This window comes from Ictidomys tridecemlineatus, chromosome 6 (genome assembly GCF_052094955.1).
Source record: "Ictidomys tridecemlineatus isolate mIctTri1 chromosome 6, mIctTri1.hap1, whole genome shotgun sequence".
NCBI classification, from domain to species: Eukaryota; Metazoa; Chordata; class Mammalia; order Rodentia; family Sciuridae; genus Ictidomys; species Ictidomys tridecemlineatus.
The window spans coordinates 118,158,228-118,171,102 of NC_135482.1; the positions used below are offsets into that span (position 1 = coordinate 118,158,228).

Sequence of the window (12,875 nt, forward strand, 5' to 3'; positions counted from 1 at the left end):
GAAAAGAAGTCTTTATAGAATTTATATTTTGAGTGTCCAAAGACTTATTTTTCATGGGCCTTCCCACAAGTTTTAAGTATGGAAAGTTATGGGTAGGAAATACTTCTGCGATAACACAGTCGACTCTTTCCCTTTGCTTTACTGTACTTTGAGCCTTTAATCATACCATCCATTGTTTCACAGAACTGAGCCCTCTGTCTTCTCCTGTGATTGCATCAAGCAAGCCCAAGTTGTCTAAAGCAGAAGATGCAAGAAAGGAGGGCACACCAGTGTCCCCCGTGGGTATGGAAATCAAGAATGTTTTGAATGAGCCCTTCTGCCGAAAGTGTGTATGTCAGGCAATCTGTGGAGGCAAAGTTCTTGGATCAGAAATGGATGACCCCTTTCACTGGACTCTACACAATTGGTGCTCACTGACTTCTAGCACAACTGGAAGAACAGCTCAGGTGTTGGGAGTGCAGCGCACTGAAGAACTTCCATATGTGTCAAGGAAGATATCTGCCACCACATCCTTCCTCAATATGCCTCTTTCTTGTGGCATCCATTCGCTTTCCTCTTTGATTTATGGCTATTGCAAAAGTCTCAGGCTTGGAAACTTCACTGCTTGTGTTGATTCAACCTATGTTTCTGCCCCGGTTTAAGGTGGTACCAAGCAGCCTTGTGGTTTTGAGAACCCAAAACCAGGAAATATGCACACAAACCCTCAAGGGCCAAAGGCTACCAAAGTTATTCCCAAAGTGAAGCATGAGTGTCCAGCTCCTTCTTAATATGAGACCAAGCTATGGCTGGTTTTGTCACATGCATGGCTAATTGACTCTATGTCCCTTTCCTTTTCATTATCTCAGATGGCTCCTTCCTTGAAGGTAATTGCACCTTGCGCTTCTCTTCCTATGACCTACACATTGCAGTAAATACACAGCATTTATTTGATATCATTTTCCCAAACCCATCCAGCCTCCCACTGGATTGAGACATTCTCGTGAAACTACAGACATAGAGATGAAGGGTGCCAGGAGGAAGGATGTCAAGACTATTACATCAGGTACATTTTGCACTAGGAATTCTTGGAAAGCGTCTATGGACACACCTGAAATGGTGGCATTATGTGAAAACCTCTGAAAGGCTCCCATTCCTCATTCTTTGGTATCCCCCATTGGAAGGGGAGATTGGATACAGAAAAGGCCAATGTCAATGTGGGCATTCACATTGGTACAAAATTGCCTTTATCAACGTGAGAAAAATACCATTCAAGGCAACCATTAACTCAGTGGTGGGTAAAACCCAAGATCCACCACTGGATTTAGGGATTTATATTCATGAATGAGGAAGCTTAGGCTAACGTGCTGCAGAGTTTCCAGATGTGCAGTGGACAGCTAGGCTGTAGTGTCAGGTTCCTGAGAGACTGAGGTCCATATTGGACTTGGACACAAAAATAGATGGTGAGCCAGTGAGACATGTGAAGAAGCAACGTAAAAACAATCAGATTGCGTGCTACCATGGCACCCAGATTGCTCTTTGATGGCTCACACCCATATTGTACTCTATGCACTGATTTACTCAGTCAGTGACCTCCTCTTTCAGTGTGCTTTATTCTGCACTCACTTACTATGCTACATGACTATACTTTTCCCCTCTCCTCTTTCCTATAGAAAAATTATTGTATTATTAAAACATAGGCAGTCTCTCAGGCTGCCCATCCAAAGTACCTCCTTCAGGACACTGATGCCATCGATCCTATTCCTATTCATGCCTGTAATAGTCATTTTCAAGGGAGGGAATTGAACCCAGGACCTTGACATGCGAAGCAGTTTCTCTACCACTGAGCCTGAATGCCAGCTCAGGACATTGCACGCCAAACATGAAGAACACCTTCCTCAGTGTAGGCAGCTGAGCAGCACAGAAACCAGATGGTGAACACAAAAACCTGAATCCTGTCCTCTAGTTCATATCCCATCTGATTTCATATGTTCTATAGACTTGTGATCTCCTGTTCTAGGGACACAGATTTTTAGTTGAATTCACTTAAAAAGCTCATTGTTCCCTCGAACTGACGACTTGGTGTCCTCTACGTGTCTGCATCCCTCCCCCCAGTCCAGGTGTTCATGGATATACTATTGAGCGGTTGCCTTCTACACATTCGCCACCAATTTTGCACAGGCCCCTCACATTCCATGTACACAGGGGATGTGTCATGTTGTTCTCGCTACATTGCACATATGAGGCATGAACCTCAGTGTACCCATGATGCCTTTATGAACTGATGTTTTATGCATGTGATGGTCCCAGTGATGTCAAGTCAACTAGAAACCTTTCAGAGTGTAAATTGGGCCTCTCTCAGTGTATGCATCCCTGTCCCCTCTCCTTTTGGTCACTTGACAGGACTCCAACTATATTTGTTTTGAGCCATGCAGATGCCATTGAATCATGGTCTATTTCTCTCCCTTGCAAATCCCTTCCCTGCTGTCACCATTTCTGACCCCTGGCTGCCCCCCACCCCCTGTGCTCACTCATTGAGACACTGCTCTGGCCCTACCTGCAGGAACACCACCATATCTGAAGTCTTTTATCCACACTAGCACTTACCAGGAGCTCAGTCAACTATCAGGTCAAGTAAATCAAGACTCTTGGCAATGACTGATACCATTGACTGAGGATGGGACCCATAATGTTGTTCCCTGCAACCCAGAAATCATGATGATCCAGAACTAAGGGAATCATCCAGTGGAAAAACAAGTAAAGAGCTAGCCAAGGAGCAATGCAAGAAACACCAGTGTGTGTACCTAGGAAATTTATGTCAGCTTCATCCAATGGTTTTCCTAATACCTAGAATAGGATCCCAAGGAAGAAAATCCAGTGGCAGAGTGTTTTCCAAGCATGCCAAAGTCCATGGGTTCCATTCCAGGATCACTCACTCACACACAGTAGCAATGTAAGTAATAAAATCAGCATTCAGCTGAAAGTGAAGCTGCATGTAAATGCATGTATGGGAAAAGAGAAGTGAATTACTGTTAGACCTATGTATTTGCATTAGGACACAGCATCCCTGTTCAGGATGTTCTAATTCATTTATGTAAATCTGCATATTTGTCAGCAGAACCACATTTTCATGTGAAGGCAGAGGAAGCGGGAACAACCCTTGGTGGTTCCAAGATGCGGAAGCCAAAGGTATGTAAACATGTCCATTTCCCTTCCTGGCTTCCCAACATTTGCCTTGCTCTACTCATGGACAGTAGGCCTAATGAAATGACCTCTCTGACTATTCTCATCAAGCCAAGATCATCACTGAATCCTTAGGTCTAAAAACACTTGGAAAGTTTAAGAATGTGCAAACCATTTCAGAATTCATGGTACCTTATTGAACTAGTTGCTCCTTAGGTCTGAGGCCTAAAATTGCTTGGGGTTTTCTGCTTCCATTTGGATAACCACCTGAAATGATCAATGACTTATGATCAAATATTAGACTGATTTAACAGATGGTTATTATGATGAACTAATGAAAAACACCAATGGCGTGGTCCCTACTTGTGGCCCAAAAGGTTAGGATTATACTAGTAGCCTCTAACCAAGGGCCATGGATTTCAATAGGCCTTGTCTTCAGTGTCTATTCCCCATGAGAGAACTGGGTCAATTCTGGAACACAGCTTCCTGAGCATTCAGGCAAGAGAGCCATGAGAAAATGGGGGAAGGGGCAAGAATAGGAAAGGAAGATGTTAAAACATTACTGTTGACACAAGAATAGGATCTTGAATCTCGAAGATCCAAGAAACTCCCCCAAAGGCTTGCAGAAGTAATAAACAAATTGACAAAAGGAGCAGGATAGAAAATGAATATTTAAAATAAAGAAAGAAAGAGAGAGAGAGAGAGAGAGAGAAGGAAAGAAAGAAAGAGAGAGAAGGAAAGAAAGAAAGAAAGAAAGAAAGAAAGAAAGAAAGAAAGAAAGAAAGAAAGAAAGAAAGAAAAGAAAGACACCTGTGCTTTCCCATAGATCCACATTGAATGTTGGGACTATGCAATCAGGAAAGACATTTTCAACCCCATGATATTCTGAGTTGCCCTGCTAGATGCTTCCACACTCTTTTTGGGCCTGTCTCCTGGCCTATTCAATTTTCTTGTACCAGGGGGTCTTGAAAATGTGTACTCAAAACCCCTGCTTTGCTTGCTTCAACCTCATCTACTGTTTTCATTTCCTCTTTTCCTTTTTACTTCCTCCACTGTTTAGCTATCTCCTTGCTGCCCAACCAACCTTGAAAAACAGCAAAGATTAAAAAAAAAAATTAAAAAGCTCTTGAAAGCAGTGTTCTGACAGTTATCAGGAGGGATAGAATTTTTTTTAAGGTCCATCCCAAGCAAGAAGCATGAAAGTGAGGACAATCTCCAATCAACTTGCCTGGAAGTTACGCAGAAGTTAAAGATGAAGATTACCTCAAGCTGGGCTAGACTCAAGTACAATACACCTCTCCTTCCCTTGCACCCTAAAACTCCTATCCTGCTTTGTGAGAGGAGTTACTTGATCTTCAAGTTTTTTCTGATATACACCTGTTAATAAGATTTAAAAAAAAGAGAGAGAGAATTTTTAACATTTATTTTTAGTTTTCGGCGGACACAACATCTTTGTTTGTATGTGGTGCTGAGGATCGAACCTGGGCCACATGCATGCCAGGCGAGTGCACTACTGCTTGAGCCACATCCCCAGCCCCAAAGTAAGATTTTAACTTTCATTTGACTTGCACTGCCTTTCCTTGACAGTATGCATATGGAAAAGGACATCATAATTCAGTGTGAGGTGCCAGACAGTGGTGGGGGCAGCATGTTGTGGGGCATCAGAGCTTCAGTTGAGTATACAAGGCATCCTTGCAGAATCTAGAGTTAGGGATCTTATTTGTGATTTAGAAATCTGGAGACTACAAAAGTAAGGGATTTTATATGTTGTTTTGATGCCTCTCCTAGCATCTAAACAGTGCCTGGCACCTAAAAGACTCAGATGATGCTAAGTGTTATGTGATAAATGAATTAATGAATAAATAAATCACCTGAAAGATGGTTGAGAGCATAATCATACAAGGACATCATTCATTCTATCATAGATGATATTTTTAAATAGTGAAAGCTTTTTTGTTTTATAAGGCCAGAAGTTATTGCACATGATGAGAGAGCTCTGCTGTTCCATGAAGGTTAACACTCATTATACAAATCTTATTCTAAAAAAATACTTAGCACCACAACAATAAGACAAAAGCCCAAGACAAGACACATTCCAGACACCTTGAGAGTTAAATAGGAACCTGCTAATAATTATCCTATTTATAAAAAATAAATAACATGGAAAATGTAAGCAGTGGGGAAAGACTTCCTCTTTTAAGCAGTATTGTATTCTTTAATGTTTTAGTTGACAAAACAATATTTAACTAAAATATTTTAAAATGTAAAACAATAATACAATAATTATTTGACATTGAGTATTATTTTCATGATCCAGCTTTATTTAAAAGTGTTCACTAAAATATTAAATGATGATAATACTATTCATCTTCTTCTAATTGTATAATTTAAATTAGTTCACATTATATATTGAATCATTAAATTTAAACCTATAGGCAAATAGAGATTAGCATATGTTTTGATGATGGATGACAGGTCATACACATATATTTGTATGTGTATATTATATTCCTAGCCATATTATATTCTTCTGCGATGTATAACTAATTAAAACAAATAAAAAACTCAAATAACCCAATTTGTAAATGGAAAAATGAATTAAATTTCTCAAAAGTAGAAATACAAATGGCCAACAAATATATGAAAAATGTTCACCATCATTATCAAGTAAGGAAATGCAAACACTCAGATTCCATCTCACACTGGTCAGAATAAAAGTCACCTATTTACAATAACCAATGCTAGAGAGAATGTGAATAAAAGGAAGGCTTTTGCACTCTCGTGGGATTATAAATTAGTATGACCACTATGGAAATCAGTATGGAGGCATGACTAGGCATGAAACCACCATATCACCCAACTTTATCACTCCCTGGTATTTATCCTAAAAAACAATCATTATACTATGGTGATGCATGCATGCCCATGTTTATAGCAGCTTGATTCACAATAGGACAACATGGACCAGCCTAGGTGTCCATAAACAAATGAATGGTTAAAGAAAATGTGGTGTAAAGGGTGAGGATATCGCTCAGATGGTAGAGTGCTTACCACAAGCCCCTGAGTTCAATCCTCAGCACCAAGGAAGGAAGGAAGGAAGGAAGGAAGGAAGGAACAAAGAAAGGAAGGAAGGAACAAAGAAAAGAAGGAAGGAAGGAAGGAAGGAAGGAAGGAAGGAAGGAAGGAAGGAAAGAACAAAGTAAGGAAGGAAGGAATGAAGAAAAAATGTGAAGAAATGAGAGCTTCTGGGCTCAAGTAAATCTCCAGACTCTGGACCCAAAGCCTGCAGTCCTAGGTCACGCACAGCTCACAAGCTGCTTAACAGAAACACCTATAAAAAAAAATCCAAATTCAAAAAGCCTATTGAACACCAAATGTAAAAAATGATAACAGACCCACACCAAGGCACATTATAATGAAAATACTCAACATCCAGAATATAAAAGCCACAAGAGAAAGAAATCAGATTACATATAAGGGAAAGCCAATTAGGATAACAGCAGATTTTTCAACACAGACCTTGAAACAACATATATCAAGCTCTGAAAGATAATGGGCACCAACCAAGAATCTTGTATCCAGAAAAATTAAGCTTCAGATTTGAAGATGAAATAAAAACCTTCCATGACAAACAAATTTGGAAGAATTTATACCTAAAAAACAGGCACTACAAAATATCCTTGGCAAAATATTTCATTAAAAGGAAATGAAAAATAGCAATGAAAATCAGTAGAGGGAGGTAGTATACTGAAGGAAAAACTAATCAAAGAGGAAAACCAATTCAAATAAAATAAAAAATAAATATGGCTGGAAATACAAACCCTGTCTCAACAGTAACCCTAAATATTAATGGATTAAACTCACCAATAAAAAGACATAAGACAGCAGATTGGATTTTTTAAAAGATCCAAAAATATGCTCCCTTTAGGAGACTCATCTGATAGGAAAAGACTTATACAGACTGAAGGTAAAAGGTTGGGAAAAATCATACCACTCTCATGGACTGTGGAAGCAAGCAGGGATTTCCATACTCATATCAAATAAAATAGACATCAAGTGACGATTAATCAAAAGGGAAAAAGATGGACATTATATATTGCTCAAGGGAACCATACACCAACAAGACATAACAATCATTAATATATATGCGCCAAATAATGGTGCAACTACATTCATCAAACAAACTCTTACTACATTCATCAAACAAACTCTTCTCAAGTTCAAGAGTAAAACTGACCACAACACAATAATCTTGGGTGACTTTAACACACCTCTATCACCACTGGATACATCTTCCAAATAAAAGATGAATAAAGAAAGTATAGAACTCAATAACACAATAACTTAGACTTAACTGACATATATAGAATATTTCAACCTGCATGAAGCAGATACACTTTCTTCTCAGCAGCACATCCTTCTCTAAAATAGATCATATACTATTCCACAAAGCAACTGTTAGTAAATACAAAAAAGTAAAGGCACTACCATGCATTTTATAAGATCATAATGGAATGAAATTGGAAATCAATGACAAAATAAAAATAAAAATTTCTCCATCACCTGGAGACTAAATATGCTACTGAATGAACAATGGGTCACAGAAGACATCAATGAGGAGATTAAAAAATACTTAGAGGAAAATAAGAACATATACACAACATATCAAAATCTCTGGGCCACTATGAAAGCAGTACTAAGAGGAAAATTCATTGTATGGAGTTCATTCCTTAAAAGAAGAAACAGTCAACAAATAAATGACCTCACACTACATCTCAAAGTCCTAGAAAAAGAACAAACCAGAAGCAAAAGCAGTAGAAGGCAAGAAATAATAAAAATTAGAGATGAAATCAATGAAATTGAAACAAAACAAAAACAATAATTGACAAATCAAAAAGTTGTTTTTTTGAAAAAATAAATAAAATTAACAGACCCTTAGCCATGCCAATGAAGATAAGGACAGAGAACTCAAATTACCAGCATATGTGATGAAAAAGGTAATATCACAACAGACACTACAGAAATACAGAGGATAATTAGAAATTATTTTGAAATCTTATACTCCAAAAGAAGACATTGAAAGCATCGACAAATTTCTTATACAATTTGCCCAGATTAAGTCAGAAAGATATACACAATTTAAACAGACCAATATCAAGTGAAAAAATACAAGGAGCCATGAAAAGACCACCAACCAAGAAAAGGCCAAGCCCGGATGGATACACAGCTGAGTTCTACAAGACCTTTAAAGAAGAACTAATACCAACACTCTTCAATTTATTTCAGGAGATAGAAAAAGAGGCAGTTATTCCAAACTCATTCCACGAGGCCAACATCACCCTGATACCAAAACCAGGCAAAGACACATCAAAGAAAGAAATCTTCAGACCAATATCTCTAATGAATGTAATGCAAAATTTCTCAATAAATTCCTGGAAAATCGAATACAAAAACACATCAAAATGATTGTGCCCCATGATCAAGTGGGATTCATCCCAGGGATGCAAGATTGGTTCAACATAACAAAATCAATAAATGTAACTCATCACATCAATAGACTTAAAGATAAGAATCATATGATAAATTCAATAGACACAGAAAAGGCATTTGACAAAATAAAACACCCCTTTATGTTCAAAACACTGGAAAAACTAGGGAAAACAGGAACATATCTCAATATTGTAAAGGCTATCTATGTGAAGCCTCAGACCAACATCATTCTAAATGGAGAAAAGTTGAAGGCATTCCCTCTAAAAACTGGAAAAAGACAGAGATGCCCTTTTTCACCACTTCTATTCAACATAGTTCTTGAAACACTGGCCAGAGCAATTAGAAGAAAGAAATCAAAGGAATATGCGTAGGAAAAGAAGAACTTAAATTAGCACTATCTGTTGCCAATATGATTCTATACCTAGAAGACCCAAAAAACTTTACCAGAAAACTTCTAGAACTAGTAATTAAATTCAGCAAGGTACAGGATATAAAATCAACACCCATAAATCAAAGGCATTCTGTATATCAGTGACAAAGCCTCTGGGAAGGAAATGAGGAAAACTAACCCATTCACAATAACCTCAAAAAAAAAAAAATGAGATACCTGGGAATCAATTTAGAAAAGGGATGAAATATCTCTACAATGAAAACTACATAACCTTAAAGAGAGAAATCAAATAAGACCTTAGAAGATGGAAAGATCTACCTTGCTCTTGGATAGGACAAATTAATATTATCAAAATGACCATACTACCAAAAGCACTCTACATATTTAATGGAATTCCGATCAAAATCCCAATGGCATTCTTCATAGAAATAGAAAAGGCAATCATGAAATTCATCTGGAAAAATTAGAGACCCATAATATCTAAAGCAGGAAGAGTGAAGCAAGTGGGATCACTATACTAGACCTTAAACTATACTACAGAGCAATAGTAACAAAAACAGCATTGTATTGGCAGCAAGACAGACTGGTAGACCAAGGTACAGAATAGAGGACACAGAGACTAACCCACAAAATTACAATTATCTTACATGTGGGAAGCCATTCTAACACGTGATTGGGTGACTCCTATTAAGGGCCTGAGGCACTTAGGCTCTGTCGAAGCTTTCCCGACTCTTTCTTGATGAGAGAGCCCATCCGTGTGGGGGTGTGCCTGACCACTGACCCCGGGGACCCAATCACTGACCCTGACCTTGGAGTGCAGCCCCCCTCAGCCTTCATTGGATGGAATTCTCCCCTGAATCTCTTGTTCCCCAATAAAAGGCTACTCCAGGTGTGTTCACTCTCTCTGTCTCCTGCTAGCCCTGAGTAATCCTTGGTGCCCTGCTGGGCGGCTACAGGAGCGAACCAGAGAGGGGAGCCATCTCGGACCTAGCAATATAAATAAGGTAACTGGTCTGTGTGTTTTATTTCGATCTCTTCTAACTAACTTTATGCCTAGAACCTCATTAATGAAACCATTGCACAGGCCGATTGGTAGACTTACATTAGACAAAGATGCCAAAAACATGCATTGGAAAAAAGATAGCATCTTCAACAAATGGTGCTATGAAAACTGGAAGTCCATATGCAACAAAATGAAATTAAACCCATATCTCTCCCCATGCACAAAACTTAACTCAAAATGGATCAAGGACTTAGGAATTAAACCAGAGACTCTGCATCTAAATAAGAAAAAGTAGGCCTTAATCTTCATCATGTGAGATTAGGCCCCAACTTCCTTAATAAGACTTCTATAGTGCAAGAATTAAAACCAAGAATCAATAAATGGGATTGAATCAAACTAAAAAGTTTCTTCTCAGGAAAAGAAACTTCCTGGGAGCAAATCTTTACCCCTCACACATCAGATAGAGCACAAATCTCTAGGGTATATATTGAACACAAAAAGCTAAGCACCAAAAATAATAATAAATAAATAACCCAATCAACAAATAGGCCAAGGACTTGAACAGACACTTCACAGAAAAGGACATACAGTCAATCAACAAATATATGAAAAAGGCTCACCATCTCTAGCAATCAGAGAAATGCAAATCAAAATCACTCCAAGATATCTCACTCCAGTCAGAATGGCAGCTATTATGAAGACAAACAACAGTAAATGTTGGCAAGGATGTGGGGGAAAAATACACTCATACATTGCTTCAAATTGGTGCAGCCAATTGGAAAGTAGTATGGATATTCCTTGGAAATATGGGAATGGAACCACCATTTGACCCAACTATCCCTCTTCTTTGACTATACCAAAGGATTTAAAAACAGCATACTACAAGGACACAACCACATCAATGTTTATAGCAGCACAATTCACAATAGCTAAAATGTGGATCCAACCTAGATACCCTTCAATAGATGAATGGATAAAAAAAATGTTGCATATATACACAATGGAATATTACTCAGCAATAAAAAAAATCATTTGCAGGTAAATGGATGGCATTGGAGAAGATAATGCTAAGTGAAGTTAGCCAACCCCCCCAAAAAAAAAAATGTTGAATGTTTTCTCTGATATAAGGAGGCTAACTCATGGTGGGGGTAGGGAGAGGGAACATGGGAGGAATAGATGAATTCTAGATTAGGAAAAGAGGTGGGAGGGAAAGGGAGGAGGCAGGGAATTAGCAAGGATGGTGGAATGTGATGAACATCATTATCCAAAGTTCATGTATAAAGACACAAATTGGGTGTCAACCTACTTTATATACAGAAATACCAAAAATTGTGGTATATATGTGTAATAAGAATTGTAATGCAAAAAAGTACATGTATAAAAACATGAGTTGGCGTGAACATACTTTATATACAAATATATGAAAAATTGTGTTTTATCTGTGTAATAAAATTGTAATACATTCTGCTGTAGTGTATTTAAAAAAATAAAATCAATAAGAAAAAAGAAAACAATGATCCTACTAAGAAAAAAATGTGATACACACAACACACACACACACAAAATGGAGATTCATTCAGCCATAAAGAAAAACAAAAAGTATGTCATTTGCAAGAAAATGGGTAGGTTGAGACTATTATGTTAAAGGAAATAAGCCAAACTCAGTACTTCAAGTTTTCTTTCAAATGTGGAAGCTATTGAAGCAAAAGAAAAAGAAAAGCAGGGCCGGGGTGTTGTGCAGGAATATTGTGAGAATCAAAGGAAGATCAACAGAGTCAAAAGAAAGGGAGCAGGGAAGGAAGGTGAGGAGGGAAAAGAGAAATACTGGGGAATGCTAATGTTCAAATTATACTGTATGCATGCACAATTACATAACAAATCCCATCACTGTAATGCACCAATAATAAATGTGGGAAAAATACACACACACACACACACACACACACACACACACAATGGAAACAAATATCAAAGTTGCATCTGATGACCAAGGTGAGAGTAAATGGAGTTATTTTGTGAAATAAATATCACAGTCTATTAAGATGCAACAGAAATAACATGGCAAGGGATTAATCTGATACAGGATTATGATCTGGAACATAAAAGTTTGGAATTACATTGCAATATGTAATGGTACTTCAAAGGCATTTTTTTAGGAAGCTGAGATAGTTTCATTGGTAAAAATCACACTTAAAGAAAAATATATCAGAATTCCATGCAAACATTTCCAGAAAATTATAGAGATCTGAAAAACTCTCAAATCTGAAATCATAATTATCATGTTTATCAAAATGTCTATAAAACAATGTAAGAAATATGCAGATCAACACCCAAATGAAAATGAATGCAAAAATTCTTCATACAATTTTGGAAAGCCTATCGTAACAATGTGTACAAATAATGCACCAGAACAGCTGGGAATTTAGCCTGGAATGGAAAGTTGATTTAACATTTGAAAATCTGTCAAAGTACTTCACAATATTAAGATGTTTATGAAAAGAAACCAAGAAATAATCTCCATGAAGGCAATATAATGACAAAAATCTCATGTCAAGTCATATTTAAAACTCTTGGCATACAAAACTTGGAAACTTTTGAACCATATTGTGCCTCAAGAGAACATAACACAACATTTTGTGGTGAAGGAATAGGCAATTTCCCCTTAAGCTCAGAAACAAAGCAAAGCTATCTACCCTACTTCTATGCAACATCTCTGCTGTAGGGATTAGCCAAAAACACAATAATAAAGGCAAATAAGTTTTAAAACAGACAAAACATAATTGACTCAGTATAAAATTTTTAGCATCCTACAAAAAGTTATAAAATCTATGT

At 37.5% G+C, this 12,875-nt stretch overlaps 1 long non-coding RNA gene across 1 annotated transcript in view; it reads left to right on the forward strand.

The window, feature by feature from the left end:
• LOC144365008 (uncharacterized) overlaps positions 1–3,882 on the forward strand; it is a 42,592-nt gene extending 38,710 nt beyond the window's left edge. Inside the window, exon 4 of the long non-coding RNA XR_013423258.1 lies at positions 184–3,882. This is a non-coding gene — a long non-coding RNA (uncharacterized LOC144365008). The remainder of the gene's footprint in view (positions 1–183) is intronic.
• Positions 3,883–12,875: the final 8,993 nt, after the last annotated feature.